Source organism: Monodon monoceros, unplaced genomic scaffold (genome assembly GCF_005190385.1).
Source record: "Monodon monoceros isolate NGI ecotype Baffin Bay Population unplaced genomic scaffold, NGI_Narwhal_1 Super_Scaffold_21, whole genome shotgun sequence".
NCBI lineage: Eukaryota > Metazoa > Chordata > Mammalia > Artiodactyla > Monodontidae > Monodon > Monodon monoceros.
Window position 1 is genome coordinate 120,522,555 of NW_021703778.1, and position 25,447 is coordinate 120,548,001.

Below are 25,447 nucleotides of genomic sequence, written 5' to 3' on the forward strand. Positions count from 1 at the left end.
ACAAGTCAGAGTGAATGAAGTGTCAGTACTAAAGGGGAAAGAGAATAGGCAGACTTGAGTTCTAGTCTTTATATAGTTCTTAGGACAGAGACTTAATCCTTTAGAAATCTGGGGTTCACAGTGTCAAGAAAGAAATAAGAGTAATACTTCTGTTGACAGGATGCAGATTTGCTTTAAGAGCTGTTAAATTTATATTTGACCTCTGCTATTTATCCATATCATTTCAGTCTTGAGGCAGTCTTTTTATTGCACTGGTGAAAACGCAAATCAATAAAAATCTCAGATTATGTAAGATTTGTTTGAGATGTATGCTTTTCTATGTGCATGGTTTGTTCTAGATTACCTGAGGGCAGTTGGTTCTGTATTCTGGGGTACTGTTGTCAGAGGACAGTGTTTTTCATGTGTTCAGCATGCAGTGGGTAACATCCCTGCCTCAGTGTATTAGTTTTCTATTGCTGTATAACAGATTCCCACAAACATGGTGTTTTAAAACAGTTTTTATCTGTTTATTCTCTTACAGTTCTGTAAGTCCGAAGTCTGGGCAGAGTGGGGTTGGGGTTTTTTTGCTCGGAGTCTCAAAAGGCTGCAGTCAAGGTGTTGGTCAGGCTGAGTCCTCATCTGAGGCCCTAGGCCTCTTCCAAGCTCACATCGTTGTTGGCTGAATTCAGTTTCTTGCAGGTGTAGGATTGAGGTCCTCACTTTCTTGCTAGCTATCAGCCAGGGACTATTCTCAGTACTTATAGGATGCTCTTAAGAACTAGCCATGTGGCTTTTTCACAGCCTGATGGCTTACCACTTCAAAGCCAGCAGGAGAGTTTCTCATGCTTTAAATCTCTTCCTTCTGGAAGGCCTCAGTCCCTTAAAAGGACTCACCTATTTAGGTCAGGCCCATCCAGGAGCCAGCACTCAAGCGGAGGTGATTATATAGGGAATGGACACCTGGGATGGGGATCATGGGATGAGCAGGTGAGTAGCATTCTGCCTGCTACATTTTTATATTATTAGAGACTGAAAATTCATTTTCATATTAAACTAAACAAGAAATTAACTAGGGACCCAAATCTGCTGAGAAAAAAATGCTGTTTTAGGCTTCCCTGGTGGCACAGTGGTTAAGAATCTGCCTGCCAGTGCAGGGACATGGGTTTGAGCCCTGGCCGAGAAGATCCCACATGCCATGGAGCAACTAAGCCTGTGCACAACTACTGAGCCTGCGCACCACAACATCTGAAGCCTGTGCTCCTAGAGCCCATGCTCTGCAACAAGAGAAGCCACCACAGTGAGAAGCCTGCGCACCACAACGAAGAGTAGCCCCTGCTCGCTGCAACTAGAGAAAGCCCACGCACAGCAATGAAGACCCAACACAGCCAAAAATAAACAAATTAAATAAATAAATAAATATTTTAAAATGCTGTTTCCTTTGTCCCATTTTCATTATTTATTTATTTTATCTTGTTGCATAAAATTTTGTAAACATCCCCAAATCTTGATTTTGGAACCAGTGAGGTATATGTAAATACTAAGAAAAATTTTATCTTCTCCTAAAGCAACGTGAATATTTGAATGTTCACAATTTTAGATTATCTCGGTCACATTTCTGTCACTGATTCCACTAGCTAAACCAGTGTCTTTTTTATTGATAAACTTTTTTTCAGTTGTGACTCAGTGATCAGTTCTATAATATCAAAAGGGAGCATTTTTGAGATTTTTCTCACTATACAGCTTACTGGTTTGTTTGTTTTGAATAAACATAGCAAACGAGCAAATTTTGCTAATTTTTTTCTAATTATGCAACTAATGGTGGAAAATTTAGAAAAATGCATGTTGCCTTGGTATCTCAGGCTTTATCAACCCAAAAACAGATGAAATTCTGTTTCCTTAATACCAAAATACATGAGGCAATGTCCATCTTGTCATTTCTGGTTTCTCTTATAGGATGGTGGTTAAGAGTATTGATGTCAGATACTCCTGGGTTTGAGACTGAATTTAGCTCTTGGTATGTGAGCTTGGGCAGATTATGAAACTTCCCTAAACTTCTTCCATTCTCTGCAAAGTGGTGACAATAATCATCACTATAATTGTATGGTGATTGTGTGCATTAAACAAAATAGCAGATTAAACAAAAGAATGGATGTAAAATGCTTAACATATGGCACCTAGGTGCACTCAGTAAATGTTAGCTATTAATACCATCATTGTAATCTGAGAATTTATCAGACCAATGTACTTTTCCTAGTGGCATCTTGTTTAGTTTGTCTTACAGTCTAGTAATTGCAGTGGGATGAAAGTGTAACTGAACATACACAGCATTAATAGGGTAATAGTGGGCAGGTATTGGTCTTGGGGAGTAAGAGTGGGGGAATCTGGCAGTAAACTTTGCTTGAAACATGGAGAGAGGATTAGGTAGAAAATATGGAAGAGGGATGATTGCATTTCCTAATACTAATCTCTCCTCCTCCAATTTGTTCTCCTCTCTGGAGTCCGAATGGTCTTTCTAATAAGAAAATCTGTATTCTTTTCTCTTCAGAAAATCTGTATTCTTTTCTCTTCCTCCAGATCTTTCAGTGGTGTTCCATGGCTGGACTTGCGGAATCCAAGCTCTTACATAATGTACCGTGTCGGTTCTTCATGATCTCGCCTTGTCTGCCCATCCATTTACACCATCTTTTACTACTTCTACCTTAATGTGTGCTCTACTTCACCTTTTCTCCACTTATTCTTTCCCAAATTATGAACTGTGTAGAGTTTTCCAAGTACATCACAGATTCTGTTGCCACTATGTTTTGCAGGAGTGATTCCCTCTGCCTAGAATGCACTCCCTTTCCTTTTGATCTGCTAAATTCTTACTGCAAGTCTCACTTCAAAGGTGCTTCTTCCCTTAACTCTCACAGACTCCAAAGGTAGATTTAGACACTTTGTTCCACTGTGCTATGCAGAGTCCTCCATCATGGTACTTATCATGATACATTTCTGTCTTTCCCACTACATTATAAGAAGGGACTGTGACTGTCAACTCTACCACATACTTTCCCCAGGACTTGCTCATGCACTTAAGCCGCACAATTTCACAAAAATCTTTTTATGTAGGTAGAGGATAGTAGTCATCACATTTTACAAGTGGGGAACTAGAAACACACAGCTTTTAAATGGTTTCCCTAAAGTCACGTAACTAGAAAATGGCAGATCTAGGATTTAGATAAAGGATTTCTGGATCCAAGATTAGTTTTTCCATTGTTGAAATATTAAATTATAGTAAAACCACAGATATTTATAGAGTAGCAGCTATGTTCAAATCTTAGTGTTGTATTCTATAGATGATAAAAATTTTTTAAAAACCCACGATTTTTTAAAGGTGCTCTTGATCTCTTGACTAATACTAGGACAATGTTGTTTTTACCTGCTGGTAATTAACATATAGTAAGCATTAAAATGTATTTATCATTGGATGGATGGTTGAATGTTATGAAACAATTTTTCACATATTTAGGTATGGGGCAGTCATTCTGACTTATACGTGATTTGACTTGAACTTTATGCTACGTAGAATGGCCTGTCACGCACGCATTGCATATCTGCTTTAACCATTAAAGAAAAGAATGCATTTAAAAATCAAAATGGAGTAACTGTGGTTCAGGCATTCAGAATGGAGCTGGGTGGCCATTGTGGATGTGGTTTCAGACACTTTCCTGCATCACTGAGAATGTGAATTTTCTGAACTATATCAATCTCAAAGATACCACCAGTGGTTCTCAAAACAATAGCTGCTAGCAGCTGCCAGCTGCAAACTTATGTCTCAAGAGCTCCCCTTGTAACTATGTAACCATTTTGGACACACACCAATCCTTGCTTAACAAGCACCCTTACTTCTTGCCAGATTCAATTCTAACTCTTGACAAACAATTTATGTAATTTTGCAGTTTTTGCCTATATTAGCCTACCCCATTTTGTGGTCTGGTGGAACACAATTCTAAGGCTTCTTGTATCTGTGTCTCCTGGGCTAAAGTCCTCAGTTTGGCTCAAATAAAGCTCTTTTCTATTCTTATTATAGATTGTTTATTGATTATTTGTGTGGACAAATGCATGGTGATTATCAAGGTAAATCTTTGATATTGGCTTGCAGATAACTTTGATCAGTTAGTGAGTCCTTTCTGCAACTATTTCAGGTTTAGGGGAATTTTTCTGGATTTCAGTTTTGCAGACATTTAGGAAGATGGGTTGATAGGATATATCATAAAATAAAATGGCATAATTCAGATTAAAAAACAAAACAGAGGCAGCATAAAAGTAATTAATACTAACAGACATGAGATAAACTAATCAGAGTTACATTTATAAGAAAGTCTGGTAGCCAAGGTGAAAAGCATATGCACATTAAGGTACAGTTTTTTGAGAGAAGGTATATAAGTTTATTTGTTGAGATAAGTTCCCTAGGACTATAAGGTTGAGGTGATTAATGAGTTTGGCTAGGTATTATCTGTTCACTTCCAAGCAGTTGTCTTCAGAGGAAGATCTCATAGATAAAATAACATCTCTATCCATATATCCTCCACCATATTTGAACCCATGGGAAATCGATGTCAAACTGTCACTTTCAAATGTCCTGGAATTATAGCCAACTGCTCCAGGTTTTGTGAGGCCTGAAGTTTAGAGGCTTCCTCTAAGAAAAACAATTTAAGTTATGGATATAAAATTGAGTACAAAAGTTTATATTTATTTACAATAAAAAAGAAATCATAACAAATTACAGATTTGTAAAAACTAATATTGATATATATCACAAATTTTTTTTACCGTTTCTTTGACTTTGGCTTCCACAAGGATATTATTTTTCTTACGTTAAAGAAAAAAATTGAAGATCCTTGGACCTAAGTGGAGAGTTAAGCAGGGAATCTAATCCAATACAATGACTAACTTTTTAAAAGGGACTTTTTTTCCTGTTTGCCTTTAGGCGTTAACCCAAAACAGCAGAAAGTATTAGCCAGAGAACAGATATCCTTTTGTGAAGCCAGTAAGTGCTTTAAAGTTTAGTGATCTCCATTACCATGGTAGCAAATGACTGTTTGGCTAGGCTCTTAGGGCATTTATAGTCTCCTCTGTAATTTCAGCCATGGTACTGTGTACTTTGTTACTTCTAGGCAGCTTTCAGCATTTCTGTCTTCATTCTACTAGTTACAAAGTCTTCCTACTTTTTGCTTCTCATGTCACAATTCAACATTGTGAAAATCTTATCCTTTCAGATAAAGGGAAATTACGTATAACTGTTAAGTGTAACTCAGGAAGCATGTCCAGGACAGCTCCTACAGATACTTCTTTAACGAATCCTGATTCAATATTATATTATCTATTATATTATAGATGGCTTTTTCTTTAAAATGAGAAAGATATTTCCTGTGCAGGACATGTAATCACCATGGAATATATAGCCATCAAATCAACTCCACGACCTAATGCTATTTTCCCAAGTGGCTAACCTAATAACTTTGATTTGAGCCTGCATTTTGGCAAAAGGAAAGTGGTAAACATTTAACATATAATAGACACATGATTCATGGTTTTGGGGTGCTACAGAAGCAAAGGGGATTTGAGACATATTCAGGTAGCCTGATAGAAAAATGATAAAATTATCAATGATATATTAAAAGTTATTAATACCCAAGAAATATCAGTTATTAAAGCATATGCCTGTATTCTGAGATCATTACAGAAGCCAAAGGCAGTGCTTTTGCTGATTTATCTGCTAAACAAGTAGCTCTTGTTATCCTATCCATATGGGCACCACTAATTTGATGTCTATCCTCATCAAGCTTTCAGAAGGACAATCAGCTAAATTTAGACAGACTCTAATTGCCAAATGGTAATTTTATAACTTCACTATTTTCTCCCTCATTTACCAGTTGTAATATAAGAAAACTCTTTTTCCCCTTTAATTTACTTATTCATTATTTTAATGGAAGTATAGATTCAGAGATTTCTTTTTATTCCATGAGTATTTTGTTACTATCATTATTTTATTTTAACGCTGTTTGTTTCATATTTACAGTGGAAACCCTTCAAGCTGATTCCTATTCCTTTTGGCATACCTCCATCATTATTGTGAGCACCATCTTACTTTCTGGAACTACAAGATGTTCCAGGCTCACTTTTTATTTTTCCTGCCTCAACACTAAGAGTCAACTGTATTTCCAAGGAAGCCAGTTCCTTTTAATGGGGGATGGTATTTAGAAACCAAGATCAGGATTAAGACTGTCTCATTGCTGCTGGGTGTCTTTGTTTCTAGGCCTTTTCAACAGGCAGAATGAAGAGATGAATATATCTACATCCATTTATTTTTCTTGCCCCCTTTATCAAAGATAAGGTGACCATATGTGCGTGGATTTAGCTCTGGGCTTTCTCTCCTGTTCCATTGATCTATATTTCTGTTTTTGTGTCAGTACCATACTGTCTTGATTACTGTAGCTTTGTAGTATAGTCTGAAGTCAGGGAGCCTGATTCTTCCAGCTCCATTTTTCTTTCTCAAGATTGCTTTGGCTATTCGGGGTCTTTTGTGTTTCCATACAAATTGTGAAATTTTTTGTTCTAGTTCTGTGAAAAATGCCAGGGGTAGTTTGATAGGGATTGCATTGAATCTGTAGATTGCTTTGGGTAGTATAGTCATCTTCACAATGTTGATTCTTCCAATCCAAGAACATGGTATATCTCTCCATCTATTTGTATCATCTTTAATTTCTTTCATCAGTGTCTTATAATTTTCTGCATACAGGTCTTTTGTCTCCTTAGGTAGGTTTATTCCTAGATATTTTATTCTTTTTGTTGCAATGGTAAATGGGAGTGTTTTCTTAATTTCTTTTTCAGATTTTCATCATTAGTATATAGGAATGCAAGAGATTTCTGTGCATTAATTTTGTATCCTGATACTTTACCAAATTCATTGATTAGCTCTAGTAGTTTTCTGGTAGCATCTTTAGGATTCTCTATGTATAGTATCATGTCATCTGCAAACAGTGACAGCTTTACTTCTTCTTTTCTGATTTGGATTCCTTTTATTTCTTTTTCTTCTCTGATTGCTGTGGCTAAAACTTCCAAAACTATGTTGAATAAGAGTGGTGAGAGTGGGCAACCTTGTCTTGTTTCTTAGTGGAAATGGTTTCAGTTTTTCACTATTGAGGATGATGTTGGCTGTGGGTTTGTCATATGTGGTCTTTATTATGTTGAGGAAAGTTCCCTCTATGCCTACTTTCTGCAGGGATTTTATCATAAAGGGGTGTTGACTTTTGTTGAATACTTTCTCTGCATCTATTGAGATGATCATATGGATTTTCTCCTTCAATTTGTTAATATGGTGTATCACGTTGATTGATTTCTGTATATTGAATCCTTGCATTCCTGGAATAAACCCCACTTGATCATGGTGTATGACCCTTTTAATGTGCTGTTGGATTCTGTTTGCTAGTATTTTGTTGAGGATTTTTGCATCTATGTTCATCAGTGATATTGGCCTGTAGTTTTCTTTCTTTGTGACATCTTTGTCTGGTTTTGGTATCAGGGTGATGGTGGCCTCGTAAAATGAGTTTGGGAGTGTTCCTCCCTCTGCTATATTTTGGAAGAGTTTGAGAAGGATAGGTGTTAGCTCTTCTCTAAATGTTTGATAGAATTCGCCTGTGAAGCCATCTGGTCCTGGGCTTTTGTTTGTTGGAAGATTTTTAATCACAGTTTCAATTTCAGTGCTTGTGATTGGTCTGCTCATATTTTCTATTTCTTCCTGATTCAGTCTTGGCAGGTTGTGCATTTCTAAGAATTTGTCCATTTCTTCCAGGCTGTCCATTTTTTTTGCCATAGAGTTGCTTGTAGTAATCTCTCATGATCTTTTGTATTTCTGCAGTGTCAGTTGTTACTTCTCCTTTTTCATTTTTAATTCTATTGATTTGAGTCTTCTCCCTTTTTTTCTTGATGAGTCTGGCTAGTGGTTTATCAATTTTGTTCATCTTCTCAAAGAACCAGCTTTTAGTTTTATTGAGCTTTGCTATCATTTCCTTCGTTTCTTTTTCATTTATTTCTGATCTGATCTTTATGATTTCTTTACTTCTGCTAACTTTGGGGTTTTTTGTTCTTTCTCTAATTGCTTTAGGTGCAAGGTTAGGTTGTTTATTTCAGATGTTTCCTGTTTCTTAAGGTAGGATTGTATGCTGTAAACTTCCCTCTTAGAACTGCTTTTCCTACACCCCATAGGTTTTTGGTCGTCGTGTCTTCATTGTCATTTGTTTCTAGGTATTTTTTGATTTCCTGTTTGATTTCTTCAGTGATCACTTTGTTATTAAGTAGTGTATTGTTTAGCCTCCATGTGTTTGTATTTTTTACAGATCTTTTCCTGTAATTGATATCTAGTCTCATAGTGTTGTGGTCGGAAAAGATAGTTGATGCAATTTCAATTTTCTTAAATTTACCAAGGCTTGATTTGTGACCCAAGATATGATCTATCCTGGAGAATGTTCCATAAGCACTTGAGAAAAATGTGTATTCTGTTGTTTGGGGATGGAATGTCCTATAAATTTCAATTAATCCATCTTGCTTAATGTATCATTTTAAGCTTGTGTTTCCTTATTTATTTTCATTTTGGATGATCTGTCCATTGGTGAAAGTGGGGTGTTAAAGTCCCCTACTATGACTATGTTACTGTCGATTTCCCCTTTTATGGCTGTTAGTATTTGCCTTATGTATTGAGGTGCTCCTATGTTGGGTGCATAAATATTTAGAATTGTTATATCTTCTTCTTGGATTGATCCCTTGATCATTATGTAGTTTCCTTCTTCGTTTCTTGTAATAGTCTTTATTTTAAAGTTTATTTTGTCTGATATGAGAATTGCTACACCAGCTTTCTTTTAATTTCCATTTGCATGGAACATCTTTTTCCATCCCCTCACTTTCAGTCTGTATGTGTCCCTAGGTCTGAAGTGGGTCTCTTGTAGACAGCATATATATGGGTCTTGTTTTTGTATCCATTCAGTCAGTCTGTGTCTTTTGGTGGGAGCATTTAATCCATTTACATTTAAGGTAATTATCAATATGTATGTTCCAATTCCAATTTTCTTAATTGTTTTGGGTTTGTTATTGTAGGTCTTTTCCTTCTCTTGTGTTTTTTGCCTAGAGAAGTTCTTTTAGCGTTTGTTGTAAAGCTGGTTTTGTGGTGCTGAATTCTCTCAGCTTTTGCTTGTCTGTAACGGTTTTAATTTCTCCATCAAATCTGCATGAGGTCCTTGCTGGGTAGAGTAATCTTGGTTGTAGCTTTTTCTCCTTCATCACTTTAAATATGTCCTGCCACTCCCTTCTGGCTTGCAGAATTTCTGCTGAAAGATCAGCTGTTAACTTTATGGGGATTCCCTTGTGTGTTATTTGTTGTATTTCTCTTGCTGCTTTTAATATGTTTTCTTTGTATTTAGTTTTTGACAGATTGATTAATATGTGTCTTGGCGTGTTTCTCCTTGGATTTATCCTGTATGGGACTCTCTGTGCTTCCTGGACTTGATTAACTATTTCCTTTCCCATATTAGGGAAGTTTTCAACTATAACCTCTTCAAATATTTTCTCAGTCCCTTTCTTTTTCTCTTCTTCTTCTGGGACCCTTATAATTCGAATGTTGGTGTGTTCAATGTTGTCCCAGAGGTCTGAGACTGTCCTCAGTTCTCTTCATTCTTTTCTCTTTATTCTGCTCTGCAGTAGTTTTTTCCGGTATTTTATCTTCCAGGTCACTTATCCATTCTTCTGCCTCAGTTATTCTGCTATTGATCCCTTCTAGAGTATTTTTAATTTCATTTATTGTGTTGTTCATCATTGCTTGTTTCATCTTTAGTTCTTCTAGATCCTTGTTAAATGTTTCTTGCATTTTCTCTATTCTATTTCCAAGATTTTGGATCATCTTTCCCATCATTATTCTGAATTCTTTTTCAGGTAGACTGCCTATTTCCTCTTCATTTGTTAGGTCTGGTGGGTTTTTATCTTGCTCCTTCATCTGCTGTGTGTTTTTTTGTCTTCTCATTTTGTTTTCTGTGTTTGGGGTCTCGTTTTTGCAGGCTGCAGGTTTGTAGTTCCTGTTGTTTTTGGTGTCTGTCCCCAGTGGCTAAAGTTGGTTCAGTGGGTTGTGTCGGCTTCCTGGTGGAGAGGACTAGTGCCTGTGTTCTGGTGGATGAGGCTGGATCTTGTCCTTCTGGTGGGCAGGTGCACGTCTGGTGGTGTGTTTTGGGGTTTCTGTGGCCTTATGATTTTAGGCAGCCTCTCTGCTAATTGGTGGGGTTGTGCTCCTGTCTTGCTAGTTGTTTGGCATAGGGTGTCCAGCACTGTAGCTTGCTGGTCGTTGAGTGAAGCTGGGTGTTGGTGTTGACATGGAGATCTCTGGGAGATTTTTGCCATTTGATATTACGTGGAGCTGGGACGTCCCTTGTGGACCAGTGTCCTGAAGTTGGCTCTCCCACCTCAGAGGCACAGCACTGACTCCTGGCTGGAGCATCAAGAGCCTTTCATCCACACAGAATAAAAGGGAGAAAAAGTAGAAAGAAAGAGGATAAAATAAAATAAAGTAAGATAAAATAAAATAAAGTTATTAAAATAAAAAATTATTATGAAAAAAAATTTTTTTTAAAGTTAGAAAAAACGGATGGAGAAAACCCTAGGACAAATGGTGAAAGCACAGCTATACAGACAAAATCTCACACAGAAGTGTATACATACATACTCACAAAAAGAGGAAAAGGGGAAAAACTAATATATCTTGCTCTCAAAGTCCACCTCCTCAATTTGGGATGATTCGTTGTCTATTCATGTATTCCACAGATACAGGGTACATCAAGTCAATTGTGGAGATTTAATCCGCTCCTTCTGAGGCTGCTGGGAGGGATTTCACTTTCTCTTCTTTGTTCGCACAGCTCCCTGGTTTCAGCGTTGGATTTGGCACCGCCTCTGCGTGTAGGTCGCCAGAGGGCGTCTGTCTTCACTCAGACAGGACGGGGTTAAAGGAGCAGCTGATTCGGGGGCAGTGGCTCACTCAGGCCTGTGGGAGGGAGGGGAACGGAGTGCGGGGCGAGCCTGCGGTGGCAGGTGTGACGTTGCACCAGCCTGAGGCGCACCGTGCATTCTCATGGGGAAGTTGTCCCTGGATCACGGGACCCTGGAAGTGGCAGGCTGCACAGGCTCCCGGGAGGGAAGGTGTGGATAGTGACTTGTGCTCGCACACAGGCTTCTTGGTGGCAGCAGCAGCGACCTTAGTGTCTCATGCTCGTCTCTGGGGTCCGCGCTGATAGCCGCGGCTTGCGCCAGTCTCTGGAGTTCCTTTATGCAGCGCTCTTAATCCCCTCTCCTCGTGCACCAGGAAACAAAGAGGGAAGAAAAAGCCTCTTGCCTCTTCGGCAGGTCCAGACTTTTCCCCCACTCCCTCTGGGCTAGCCGTGGTGCACTAACCCCTTCAGGCCGTTTTCACGCCTCCAGTCCTTTCCCTGCCATCTGACGGAAGCCCAAGCCTCAGCTCCCAGCTTCCGCCCACCCCGGCGGGTGAGCAGACAAGCCTCTCGGGCTGGTGAGTGTCGGTCGGCAGCTATCCTCTGTGTGGGAATCTCTCCGCTTTTCCCACTGCACCCCTGTTGCTGCGCTCTCCTCCATGGCTCCGAAGCTTCCCTCCTCTGCCACCCGCATTCTCTGCCCGCGAAGGGGCTTCCTAGTGTGTGGAAACCTTTCCTCTTTCACAGCTCGCTTCCACTGGTGCAGGTGCCGTCCCTATTGTCTCTGTTTATTCTTTTTTCTTTTGCCCTACCCAGGTACGTGGGGGGTTTCTTGCGTTTTGGGAGGTTTGAGGTCTTCTGCCAGCGTTCAGTCGGTGTTCTGTAGGAGTTGTTCCACGTGTAGATATATTTCTGATGTATCTGTGGGGAGGAAGGTGATCTCCGTGTCTTACTTTTTCGCCATCTCCCCCCTCTCTCCCAGACTACTATGTTTTAAAGTTACTCAGGTTAGTCCTAATTTTCCCCTTTGGTATGGTTATTTATGTGTTTACTTATTTAACTTGGGATATAGTTATGTTATATTGTTCCTATTATTTGAGGTTTTGTTCTCCTAGTGTTTTTAATTTTATTTTTGAATACATAAAACAACATGATTCAAAAAGTCAATGTCAAAATTGTATTAAATATATATTCATGAGTCACTGCCCTTTCCACAATCCCTTCCATTTTGTTCCCCCTTAACACCTGTATGTAACTAATCTCATTAGTTTCTGATTCATCCTTCTTGCACTTCTTTTTTTAAACATAAGAAAAATATAAAACAGTTTAAGAATTGGCATTTCACCCTTGCATAGATATTATAGTAATCTTTTCTATATCATTTCAGTTTTAGTAATATGTGCCGACAAAGCAAGTACTATTGGCTTTGTTCCTATTGCCTTGTGATAGTAGTGGATTCAGTAAAATGATAATTATATTTTTGGGGGTTTGTCATTGTTGGATCCCTGAATTGGCCCAATGGGACTTACTAACTTTTTCAGTGTCTTACCTTTTCACACTATCAGCATTCGTTATGGTTTATATTTGAGTATGGCTTAAACTGATAGGCTTCCCCTGAACAGTTCTTTCCCTTCTTTTCTTTTGGAAGTTTGCTGTTGTGAATAGTCTATTCAATTCGAACTGACATAAGATTTTTACCTTTTCTTCATATTCCTTTTATTCTTTTCTGATGATATTCTACTACTTATTTTAATTCCTTTAAATTGACTTCTTACCATTTACTTGGGTTCTCTTTTCTAATTGGCTGTTTCTGTTTTTAACAAATAGGGCTTTAAGGAGCTAGCTTTGATCAGCTGCTATGTCTATACTGGAATATTGTTGAAAGGTTTTGATGAGTTTGTTTTGAAAATCTCCTACTGATTCTTAATACTTCTTTTTTTTTTTTTTTGAATTTGGGAATTCAGTTCATATTAGTTTGATAGGAAAGACTTCTACAATACCTAAATTAAGTGTTCCTCTATTTCTTTAAACTTTCTTTTTTTCCATGTATCATGTATATTGGCATCCCAGCCAGCCCTTTTTGAACCAACTTTGACCTATTAATGAAGAAACTAGAAACCTAAGTTGATGAAGCTGTGGCAGGCCTGGACTATTGATGTTTATGATTGAAGGCTCCCAGAGGATAGGTCTAGAGATAGGCTTTCCAGGCAGAGGATTTCCTAGTTTATACCTATGAGTGAGCAGAACAAGCTTAGTCTGTGTCAAGTTTCAGCATGTACTGGCTGTAGACAAAGATCTTAGCCCATTTATTCCTTTAATTTACTCTGTGTGTGTGTATTGTGTGTTTTGGAGAGACTGTTATGGAAGGGCAGTGTGGTATAGTGTAGTTTTTGACTATGACTTCCATCAACAATATATTTTTACTTACATGTACTCAATAAGTATATATTTATGTATAAATTTTATACTTGTTATACTATACTAATATAATTTGTAAGTCATAAAAATAATTAGATATATAGTATGTAACAGAATTTATACAATAAATGTATATTTATAATATATATAAATAGAAGCTTTAATAATTTTTTTGATCCTGTATACTCCTTGGGTACTTAGACCCCACTTTGGAAGCTACTGGTATAATGGAAACTACACAGGATTTAGAAGACTTGGGCTCTGATTTTGGATTTACAATTACTGACATAGTAATCCAAGGACATACACTTATTACCTGTATACTTTACTTTCCTCTTCTGTAATGAAGGTTAAATGAAATGGGACTTCCCTGGCAGTCCAGTGGTTAAGACTTTGTGCTTCCACTGCAAGGGGCTCAGGTTCTATACCTGGTTCGGGAACTAGATCCCACATGCCACGCAGTGTGGCCAAAAATTTTTTTAAAAAAGATTAAATGAAATTATATATGTAAACCTTTTAGTGTATTACTTGATATAAAATATTTTCAACAAATTTTAATAGACTCTGAATAATATTTCATATTTTTCTTCTCAGGAGCTTGATCAGGGAAGACATTTAGACATAAATGCTAATAAAGAGTGAAGAACTTTTTATTTTTATTATTTGAAGAGGGAAGCAAAAGTTTACCCAGTGGAAAAAAGTAGTCTAAAAATTCCAATATGGTTTCTTTTTACCTGATCACATTTATGATTTCTCAGCAATAAGTCAAATCCATTTCCTGTATTAATAAATTAAAAAATATTTGTTGAATGCTTGCCATGAGTGGGGCTCTATGCAAAGAAATAGAATGCTTGAAAAGATGGGCATATAGTTTATTTACTTGAGTTTGTGTGTGCTTCATTTTTATTTGATTGATTTTTCTCAATTGGGTTTAATATTTAAGCTGTTCAAAGCATGTATTTGCTGTAGTTTAAATGAGAAAGTACAGACTTTGAAGTTAAATATACAGGTTCATATTTAGTCTCTTTGTTTTGTAAACCATGTGATCTCAGGCCATATTCCTGAACTATACTTCTCATATTTGTAAAATGAGGATAATTATCTTCATCGTTGGGTTGTTGTGAGGATTAAATGATAACGTTTGTGAAACACTTGCATAGCTCTAGGCAAGTAAAGTTATATTCAACAAATATTAGTCATATTCAGAAGACATTTTGAAAGGACCTTCTTAGCCATAAGAAAAAGTATCTACATCCCAGTTCTAGAAGAATTGTCATTTAATTTATGTCCTTTCCCTCAAATCAGAGCTAAATTCATATTAACGTGGCCATATCTAATCCCTACTGTAATTGCTTCTGAGTTTTAATCCTATATTGAGTTTTAATCTTATATTACCATTTCTCATATAGGTGAACCTTTACATTTTAGAAAATAATTTGTTGCATTTTTTTATTAGGACATATAAAATGACCACCGAGAACAATATAATTTAGATATTTCCAAAGTAATGGGTGCTGTGCTTGTGCAGTTAGCTTTTTGCCTGTGAGCATTTCAGGAGGAAATCAACATACTTGTTGAATTTCATATTTCTTAGGAAATAATATATTTAAAAAAAATTCCAACTTAGAGCTGCTTCACAGGACTTCTAAATGCCCTTTTGAGGTTATATTGTCTGTTTCAAAGCAATTATAACTATAAAGAAAACCACTGTGTATTAAGTAGGACTCTAATATCAGGAACCAACATGAGGAAACCAAAAGAAAATGGAAGTTTATTATTGGAATGCCAAGGTGTTGATTACTGCAAATGCAGGAAGACTGTAAAGGGCCTGGACTGTGTGATGCCAAGTCATCAGCATGCTCTCTAATTCTGACCTCTTCTTCACTTGATCCTTTGCATTATTGTTTTCTCTTTGCAGAATGGCTTTCTCTAGTATATAATCTACATGGTGTTCTGAAAATAGCTGCCATGCAGTTTCATGTTTATATATTACCCATCCAGCCAGACAAGGGACTAACTTATTATCTTTCCATCTTAATTATAAATTCTTCAGAGAGAAAGTTAAATTAAGTCTCCTTGGGTTCCTTCTCTATTACTCAACTAGTCAACTATGGACACCTGGAGAGATTCATACAGCAGAAATGGCAAGGTCTTGAGCTCTCTGAAACCATTGTGGTGAGGTTGGATATGGGGAGGAAAGCAATTCTCAGAGCAACAGTTCTCCACATGTGGTCTCAAGACCCCTGGTGTCCCCTGGGACCATTTCAGATGGTCTGTCAGGTCAAAACAATGTTCGTGATACTACTAATAAGCTATTTTCATTTTTCACTTTTTCTCTTGTGGGTATACAGAAGAATTTTCCTGAGGTTATATGACATGTAACATGTGACATGTACGGACTGAATGCAGAAGCAGGTATGAGATTCCAGCTATCTTAGATTAAGCCAGACAGTAAAGAAATTTTGCAAAGATGTAAAACAATGCCACTGTTCTCAGTAAATTGCTATTAATTTAAATAGTTTATTAATGTTAACATATAATGATTTTATTTTTTATTGAGATATAATTGACATATAACACAGGTGTACAACACAATTTGATATTTGTATATATTACAAATTGATTACCATGATAAATCTAGTTAATATAATCACCTTACATAGTTACAATATTTTTTATTGTGATGAGAACTTTTAATATTTATTCTCTTAGCAATTTACAAATATATAATACAGTATTATAACCCTACATACTAGAACTTATTTTATAACTGGAAGTTTGTACGTTTTGACCACCTTCACCCATTTTGCCCACCCCTACCCCCTACCTCTGGCAACCACCAATCTGTTCTGTGTTTCTGTGAGGTTTTTTTTTTAAGATTCTACATATAAGTGGGATAATACAGTATTGTCTTTCTCTTTCTGACTTATTTTACTTCACATAATGCCTTCAGGGTACATTCATGTTGTTGCAAATGGCAGGGTTTCCTTTTTTATGGCTGAATAATATTCTAATATATATATATATATATATATACACACACACACACACATATATATTAGAATATTATTCACATTTAAAAACATCTCTTCATCTGTAGGTGGACACTTAGGTTGCTTCCAGGTCTTGACTATTGTAAATAATGTTGCAGTGAACATGGGGATGCAGATATTTCTTTGGGATTGTGATTCTTTTTCCTTTGGATAAACACTCAGCAGTGGAATTAGTTCATCCTATGGTAGTTCTGTTTTTAACTTTTTGAGGAACCTCCATACTATTTTTCATAGTGGCTACACCAATTTACATTCCCACCAACAGTACACAAGGGTTCCCTTTTCTCCACATCCTCACCAACACTTGTTACTTATCTTTTTGATAATAGCCAAGAGGTGATACCTCAGTGTGGTTTTGATTTGCATTTTCCTGATGATTACTGATGTTGAGCACCTTTTAATATACCTGTTGCCATCTGTATGTCTTTGTTTGGAAAAATATCTATTCAAATCCTCTGCCCATTTCTAAATCAGATTGTTTGCCTTTTGTTATTGAGCCCTATAAGTTTTTTAATATGTTTTGGATATTAACCCCTTATCAGATATATAATTTTCAAATATTTTCTCTCATTTGGTAGCTTACTTTTTCATTTTGTTGATGGTTTCCTTTGCTGTGCAAAAGCTTTTTAGTTTGATGCAGGTGCATTTGTTTATTTTTGACTATGTTGCCTTTGCTTTCGATGTCAAATCCAAAAAGTCATTACCAAGACCAATGTCAAGGAGCTTACCACCTATGTTTTCTTCTAGAAGTTTTATGGTTTCAGGTCTTATGTTAAGTCTTTAATTCATTTGGAATTAATTTTTGTGTGTAGTGTAAGATAGTGGTCTAGTTTCATTCTTTTGCATGTGGCTGTCCTGTTTTCACAACACCATCTGTTGAAGAGATTGTCCTTTCCCCATTGTATAGTCTTGGCCCCTTTGTTGTAAATTAATTGACCATATATATATGGGTTTATTTCTGAGCTCTCTATTCTATTCCATTGACCTATGTGTCTGTTTTTATGACAATACCACACTGTTTTGATTATAATAGCTTTGTAATATACTTTAAAATCAGGGCCTGTGGTGCCTCCAGCTTTGTTCTTTCTCAAGATTGCTTTGGCTATTCAGAGTTTTTTTGTGATTCCATACACATTTTTGAATTATTTGTTCTAGTTCTATAAAAAATACCATTAGAATTTTGATAGGGATCACATTTAATCTGTAAATGGTTTTGGGTTGTTGTTGGTCATTTTAACCATATTAATTCTTCCAAGTCATGAGCACAAAATAGATTTCTACTTATTTATATCTTTGTTAGTTTCTTTTTTTAATGTTTTACAGTTTTCAGTGTACAGGTCTTTCACCTCTGTAGTTATATTTATTCATAGGTATTTTATTATATTTATACAGTTGTAAATGGGATTGTTTTCTTAATATCTTTTTCTGATAGTTTATTAGTAGTGTATAGAAATGTAACTGATTTTTGGATATTGATTTTGTATTCTGCAACTTTACTGAATTTTATTTTTTTCCTAACAGTAGTTCTAGTGGAGTCTTCAGGATTTTCTATACGTATTGTGTCATCTACAAGTAGTGACAGTTTTACTTTTCTTCTGACTTGTATGCCTTTTACTCTTTTTCTTGTCTAATTGCTCTGTAGGACTTCCAATACTACATTGAATATAAGTGGTAAGAGTGAGTATACTTCTCTTTTTCCTGATTTTGAGGAAAAGCTTTCAGCTTTTCACTGCTGAGTATGATATTACCTGTGGGCTTGCTGTATATAGCCCTTATTATGTTGAGGTATGTTCTCTCAACTTTGTTGAGAGGGTTTTTTTTGTCATAAATATTGAATTTTGTTAAATGTTTTTTCTGCATCTATTGAGATTATCATATCATTTTTATCCTCCATTTTTTAATGTGGTGTATCACATAGATTGGTTTGTGGATATTGAACTATCCTTGCATCCCTGGAGTAAATTCCACTTGATCATGGTGTATGATACTTTTAATGTATTGTTGAATTTGGTTTGCTAATATTTTATTGAGGATTTTTTTCATCTATGTTCATTAGGGATATTGGCCTGTAGTTTTTGTCTCTTTGTTTGTTTTTGTGGTGTCCTTGTCTGGTTTTGGTATCAGGGTAATGCTAGCCTCATAAAATGTAAGCTGTTTTCAGAATACAGAGGTTGATATCTATTATTTAAATCTACCTCATGCATTATTATTTTGATCTATTGAAGACTGTCCATTTGATCTGTCATGGACTGAGAAAGATGAATTAAAGCTTGCTATTATTAATATGTTGCTCTCTATTTTTTCCTAGTGTATTTGTAGCTTTTTCTTTATGTATGTTGATGCTATTTTATATGATATACAGGTAATCATAACTTTTATATTCATTGCAAATTGTGTTCTTTAGGAATAAAACTGTCTTTTAAATTTTCATTTAATAGTTTTTGGCTCTGAATTAAACCTTATTTAATATTATTTTTTTTTAACCTCTGCCCAGGCTTTTATTTTCAGCCATTTTTAGAGTCATTGTTTTTGAAGTATGTCTTGTGTCTAAATGCATAAGTTTTTCCTGATTCTTTCTGAAAGTATTTTTCTTTCAATAGATTAACTTAGCCTTTTACGTTTATAATTATGGATATGTTTGGCATTATGTCTGTCTTTTACTTTGTTATAATTTATATATTTTAGCCTTAATTTTTGAGATATTTCACTATATGATCTACATTTTTAAAATTTTGAGGGAGTGTTTATTTTGTTAATTTGAAAGTTTTATATTTTTGTTTTAGTGGTCATCTTTAAAACTATAATTTCCAAAACAAAACAAAACAAAAAAACCCCTATAATTTCATATAGTCTTTTCAATCCTCTGCTTTTTAGATAGTTTCTGTTGGTTTCTCTTGATCAATGAGAAGATTAATGTTTTTTTATTACCATCCCCTTTCTTTCTTTCTTTCTCTGTTATCATATTTGTCCATGTTTATAACTTTTATACTTAATTTGCCAGCTTTAAATTGTATTATTGATCCTAGACATAAATAACATTAACAACATTTTAAACTTTATTTCCCTTGCATCTTGATATATTTTTCTTATATTCTAATTCCTTTACTGTTATTTCAGCATATCTGGATTTTCTGTTTATATATATTTGTGTGCTTTACTTGCAAATTCACCATCATTTCTGTGATACTTCTTCCCTTTTTCTTAAGCATTGTCAATGATGTTTCCTTTATTTTTGTTGTTATGGTATCTTAGTGCTGTGTTTTTTCATAACCTTTATTTGCTCTCTGGAAACATTTGTCTCATGAGTAACTTTTTTGCTTACCCATCCCCGTTTTTCTGTCATGTACTGTCTTTGTAAGTATCCTATCCTGTGTCTTTTTTTTTTTTTTTTTGTGGTATGCGGGGCTCTCACTGTTGTGGCCTCTCCTGTTGCAGAGTACAGGCTCCGGACGCGCAGGCTCAGCAGCCATGGCTCACGGGCCCAGATGCTCCGCGGCATGTGGGATCTTCCCGCACCGGGACACGAACCCATGTCCCCTGCATCGGCAGGCGGACTCTCGACCACTGCGCCACCAGGGAAGCCCCCTGTGTCTTTTTTTATTACGCATCTTTGAGTGAAGGGAGTTCTTCCTGGACTAGTTATTTGTAGGATTTTTCTATAGGGAAGATGCCAGGGCTGGGTTGTAAGCCAGAAGGGGATTTTTTTTCTCTGTTGCTTAGAGATTTGTTATGCTTAGAGATTTGTTATGTGTGTGCTTTTAGCCTTGACTTCTTCCCAACCACAGGAAAGATGAAGCTGTGGGCTTTTAATGCTGTTTCTTTTTTCCCTTGCTGATCACCAATAGATAAATTTGTGCAAATGTGCCTTATCTGTGTGATTCCTCTCCCAGAACTGTCTCTTCTTATTCTCAAAACCAATTGCTTTCTTAAAAGCTCTTTCTGCCAGTCTGTTCAGCCCTTTCCATTGTTGTAAATAAGGGATTTTAGTTTTTAAATGAAAAGAGAGGACTTTAATCTTGGATTCCTTGATTTTCTGAGATCAACAGCACCATGTATTTTCCCTCCACACTTTTATGAACTCCTATTTGATCTTTACTGCTTTTAATAGTGATTTCATCTATTTTTTGACTTGTGATTTTAGTTGTCTCTGATTTTTGTTGAATACAGATATGCATTTCTATTTCTTATTCTTCTTGTTGCTCCTAAGGGACTTCTGAGAGGTGAAGGGAGATGTTCTAAGTTTATTTTGCCTTTGGAAATTGGAAGGGTCTCATACCCCCTTATGAATGAACTGGCTCTGTTTTCAACCTGTGATGAAGGGGAAATCTGGGTGGTCATGTTTCTACTACATGTTTTCCCTACTTTTAATTGGTTGGATTTGGGACTTACCTAAGGCAAACAAATCAATTAGAATGGGTTGAGTAAGTCAGATTTTCCAAGAATTTGAACTAAGACTGCAATTAGTTTGTCACAGGCACTTGAGATGAAGGGTCATAGAGATGCAGCTGAGGTAGCCATACTGAGCTAAAACTCAAATAAGTAAGTTGAGAGAAGGATGGAACATGGATGTAGAGCAAAGTGAAGAAACAATGGAAAAGAGAAGTAATATCAAAGAAACCCTGTGATTTCTAAGAGATAGTAAAAGCATCCTATTTCTAGTCCCTTTTCTGTTCACATGTGGCCTGGCTCCAGTATGTGCTACTCTTCAATTCTGTGAGATCTCTGTTCTTCTACTATACCACCCTTGACTTGTGTGGTAAGTTCAGTATGTTTTCGCTGTTTGCAACCAAGGAAAAGATAAAAGTTGTCCATTTTATTGGCATATAGCTGCTTATAGTAGTCTAATATGATCCTTTGTATTTCTGTTCTGTCCACTGTAACTTCTCCTTTTTCATTTCGAATTTTATTGATTTGAGCCTTCTCTCTTTTTGTCTTGATGAGTCTGGCTCAAGGTTTATCAATTTTGTTTATCTTTTCAAAGAACCAGCTTTTAGTTTCACTGATCTTTTTTATATGTAAAAAAGTGAAATTAGAACATTCTTTAACACCATACACAAAAATAAACTCAAAATGGATTAAAGAACTAAGTGTAAGATTGGATACTTTAAAACTCTTAGAGGAAAACGTAGGCAGAGCACTCTTTGACATAAATCGCAGCAAGATCTTTTCTGAGCCACCTCCTAGAATAATGGAAATAAAACCAAAAGTAAATAAATGGGACCTAATTAAACTCAAAAGCTTTTTCACAACAAAGGAAACCATAAACAAAACGAAAAGATGACCCACAGAATGGAAGAAAATATTTGCAAACAATGCAACTGACAAGGGATTAGTCTCCAAAATTTACAAACATGCGGCTCAATATCAAAAAGACAAACAACCCAATCAAAAAATGGGCAGAAGACCTAAAGAGGCATTTCTCCAAAGAAGACATACAGATGGCCAAGAGGCACATGAAAAGATGCTCAACATCACTAATTATTAGAGAAATGCAAATCGAAACTACAATGAGATATCACCTCACACCAGTCAGAATGGCCATCATCAAAAAATCTGTAAACAGTAAATGCTGGAGAGGGTGTGGAGAAAAGGGAACCCTTCTTCCCTGTTGGTGGGAATGTAAATTGGTACAGCCACTATGGAAAACAGTATGGAGGTTCCTTAAGAAACTAAAAATAGAGCTACCATATGATCCAACAATCCCACTCCTGGGCATATATTTGGAGAAAAACATGGTTCCAAAGGATACACACACCCCAATGTTCATTGCAGCACTGTTTACAATAGCCAATATGTGGAAGCAACCTAGATGTCCATCAACAGATGAATGGATAAAGAAGATGTGGTACCTATATACAGTGGAATATTACTCAGCCATTAAAAAGAATGAAATAATTCCATTTGCCTCAACGTGAATGGACCTGGAGATTATCATCCTAAGTGAAGTAAGTCAGACAAAGAAAGACAAATACCATGTGATATTGCTTATATGCAGAATCTAAAAAATGAATGATACAAATGAGCTTATTTACAAAACAGAAACAGACTCACAGACAGCGAATGAACTGATGGTTACCAGGGGGAAAGGGTGGGAGGGAGGGGTAGATTGGGAGTTTGGGATTGACATGTACACACTGCTATATTTAAAATAGATAACCACCAAGGACCAACTGTATAACACAGGGAACGCTGCTCAATAATCTGTAATAACCTAAATGGGAAAAGAATTTGAAAAAGAAATTGCCTAATAAGATGAAGAAAACATCCAGGTAAAGAAGAGAGGTTCCAAACATAGGACTGACAGCACTTAAGTTAGACATACAAAAATTAAAACAAAATCGTATACACATTGGAATAATGGTTCATATAATGGAAATTTTTTTGCCCCATAGACAAATTCTTGGAAATATCTGTTGTATATTGAAGAATATTTTTAAAGAGTAAAGGCGGGTCATATATAGTCCATGTTAATATGAATTAATCCAAGAGTGGGCATGTTGATTTGATGTGAGACAGTAAGATAATTAGTGTAGTAAATTAGTAGAGCACACAGGTGATAATACCATATCCAAAGCAATTTATTGGTGTTAATTTCTTCATTTGCAGAAGTACAAAGTTCACCCATTGAAATGGATGTTTTAATCTATACTATAAATTGTTTCTGAACTTGCACATTTAAAAAAATTAGCTCTAGTTTAGTTAAATTTGTGAGAGTGCTGGAGAGAACCTTTCCCTCTTAACCTTGCATAACTGAGTATTTATGTTTTATATATAGGAAAGTAGACACTGCCAGGGCCATAAGCAGAATTGTGAAAAATTACTTGTCTTCTGGTGTCTTCAGACTTCCCTTTCCTTGCATTTTATTTACTGCAGAGCTTACTTTCCTTTTCACTGCTTTAAATGTTCAGGGCCCAGACTCTTTCTTCTTTTAAAAGCTACTCTTAGTATAGTATATAAAACCTGTTCATACTAAGATTTAAAGAACTGTTAAAAATGTTTTATTCTTTTTGTAAAATTTTTTATGGGGGTATAGTTGTTTTACAAAAAATGTTTTATTCTTAATAATATGTCTGCTATTTGTTTAGCATTTTATACCTTGCAAAAACACTTTCATATACTCTGTAGCATTTAATCACCACTACAACTCTATAAAATAGACAGCATCTTAACTTTATGAATGATGAAACCAAAACTCAGATACTGAAACTGGGCTTTAAGTTCATGTCTCTAAACTCTGACTTTCCATAGTTTTAGCTGTCTTATGAAGACATGACATGTTTGCAGAGATAAAAAACTCTGCAAAAGCTAGTAAAATGAGTTTCTGATTGTAGAATTTCTGGTGTCACTTGTCACCGGAGGGTGAACTGACTTTCTCTGCTTAACCATTTCATTCTCTCCATGATCACAGCTCATGGAGACAGTAACAGGAGCTGACAGATGACTGGGCTGAAGGCATAAAAATCCAACGTAAAGAGGACAAAGGAGATGTCATTTAATTTAGGGAACAATAACCCTCTGTACTTCAGTAGGCTCTAAAGACTATTACAAGGAATGTATAATAATTAAGGCAATGTAGTATGGTGGAAAGAAAATGGGCTTTGAAATCCTGAATACATGGGATTTGAGTCTAATTCCAGATCTGTCACCTACTAGCTATGTGACTTCCAGCAAATTCTTGTTTCATAGAACTATTGTGAGAATTCATTGAAAAACATGTGAAATTAAAATAATAGCAACCATTTATTGACCACTAATTAATGTTCCCTTAATCTGTACCTACAACCATGGGATAGGTATTATTGTTATCAGAATTTAATAGATGAAAAAACTAAGCCTAAATAAGTTTACCAACATACCCAAAGTTACACAGTTAGTAATCTTTGGAACCAGGGTGCATACCCAAGTCCACCTGATTCTGATGTCTGTGCTACATAGTACATTGTACTTAATACTTGGTACCTTTCCTATAATGATCAACATTTGTAATGATGGCTGGAGTGGACATCTGTTGTTTTGATTTGTCCAGAGACACTTTCCCCCTTCTTCTGTTAACAGCACTTCCCTTTTGTTGGAAAACTAGTTCTTAGTCATTTCAAATGATGGAACTGTGAACTAGCCACAGGAATTAGTGCAAAGGGTGGGCATGTGACTTAAGTAAGGCTAATCAGAACATGTCCTTGTGTTATGTACAAGGTAGTGAGAAGTCTTCTAGTTCCTTTAGGATTGCTATAGTAGGATAATTTAATATCCTGGAGGCTGAATAGTAACTGATAATGTAAGCCAGGTCATGCTTCCTCTACAGACTTGGAGAAAGTCATCTGAAGTAAGAAAAATGAGGTCAATACAGAGAGAAACTAAATGAGGAATGAAGAAAAAGTCTTGATGATAGAAAAAGTTCCTGAATCAAATTTCATATAGTTCAGTGAGCCAATACAACTCCCTCATTTGTGTGAACTAATTTGAGTTGTATTTCTGTTACTTACAGCTGAAAGTAAAAAAGAAGGTATAAAATGTCATCAGTTATTTCTTTTAGAAATACAGAAAAAAAGTGTTCTCTATTGTAATGAGCTTCTACTATAAGGGTTTAAAATAAAATAATTTTGTACTTAAAGAGGAAAACATTAATTATATGAAAAAAATTCAGTTATTTCTCAGAGAGGCTGAGAAATGAAGTATCCTTTTATTTTAAGGATTTCTTGAAAATATGACTTAGCAGGTAGTGATAGTCATGATTCACTATTTATGAGAATTATCTAAAACATAAGGGAAAACTATTTTTGGCTGAGTAATTTGACACCTTTATAAAAATATATTATTTTTGCCACTTCTGCTTGGAAAGCTCTTCCTCCAAATACTCAAAACAGCTCCCTCTGCTTCATTTCACAGTCAGGCTCTCCCTGATTCTTCTATCTAAAAAGATACTTACTTTTTACCCTCTTCCTGACTTACTGTTTGCTCCATGGAATGTATAACTACCTCACACTGTACTCTTTATAT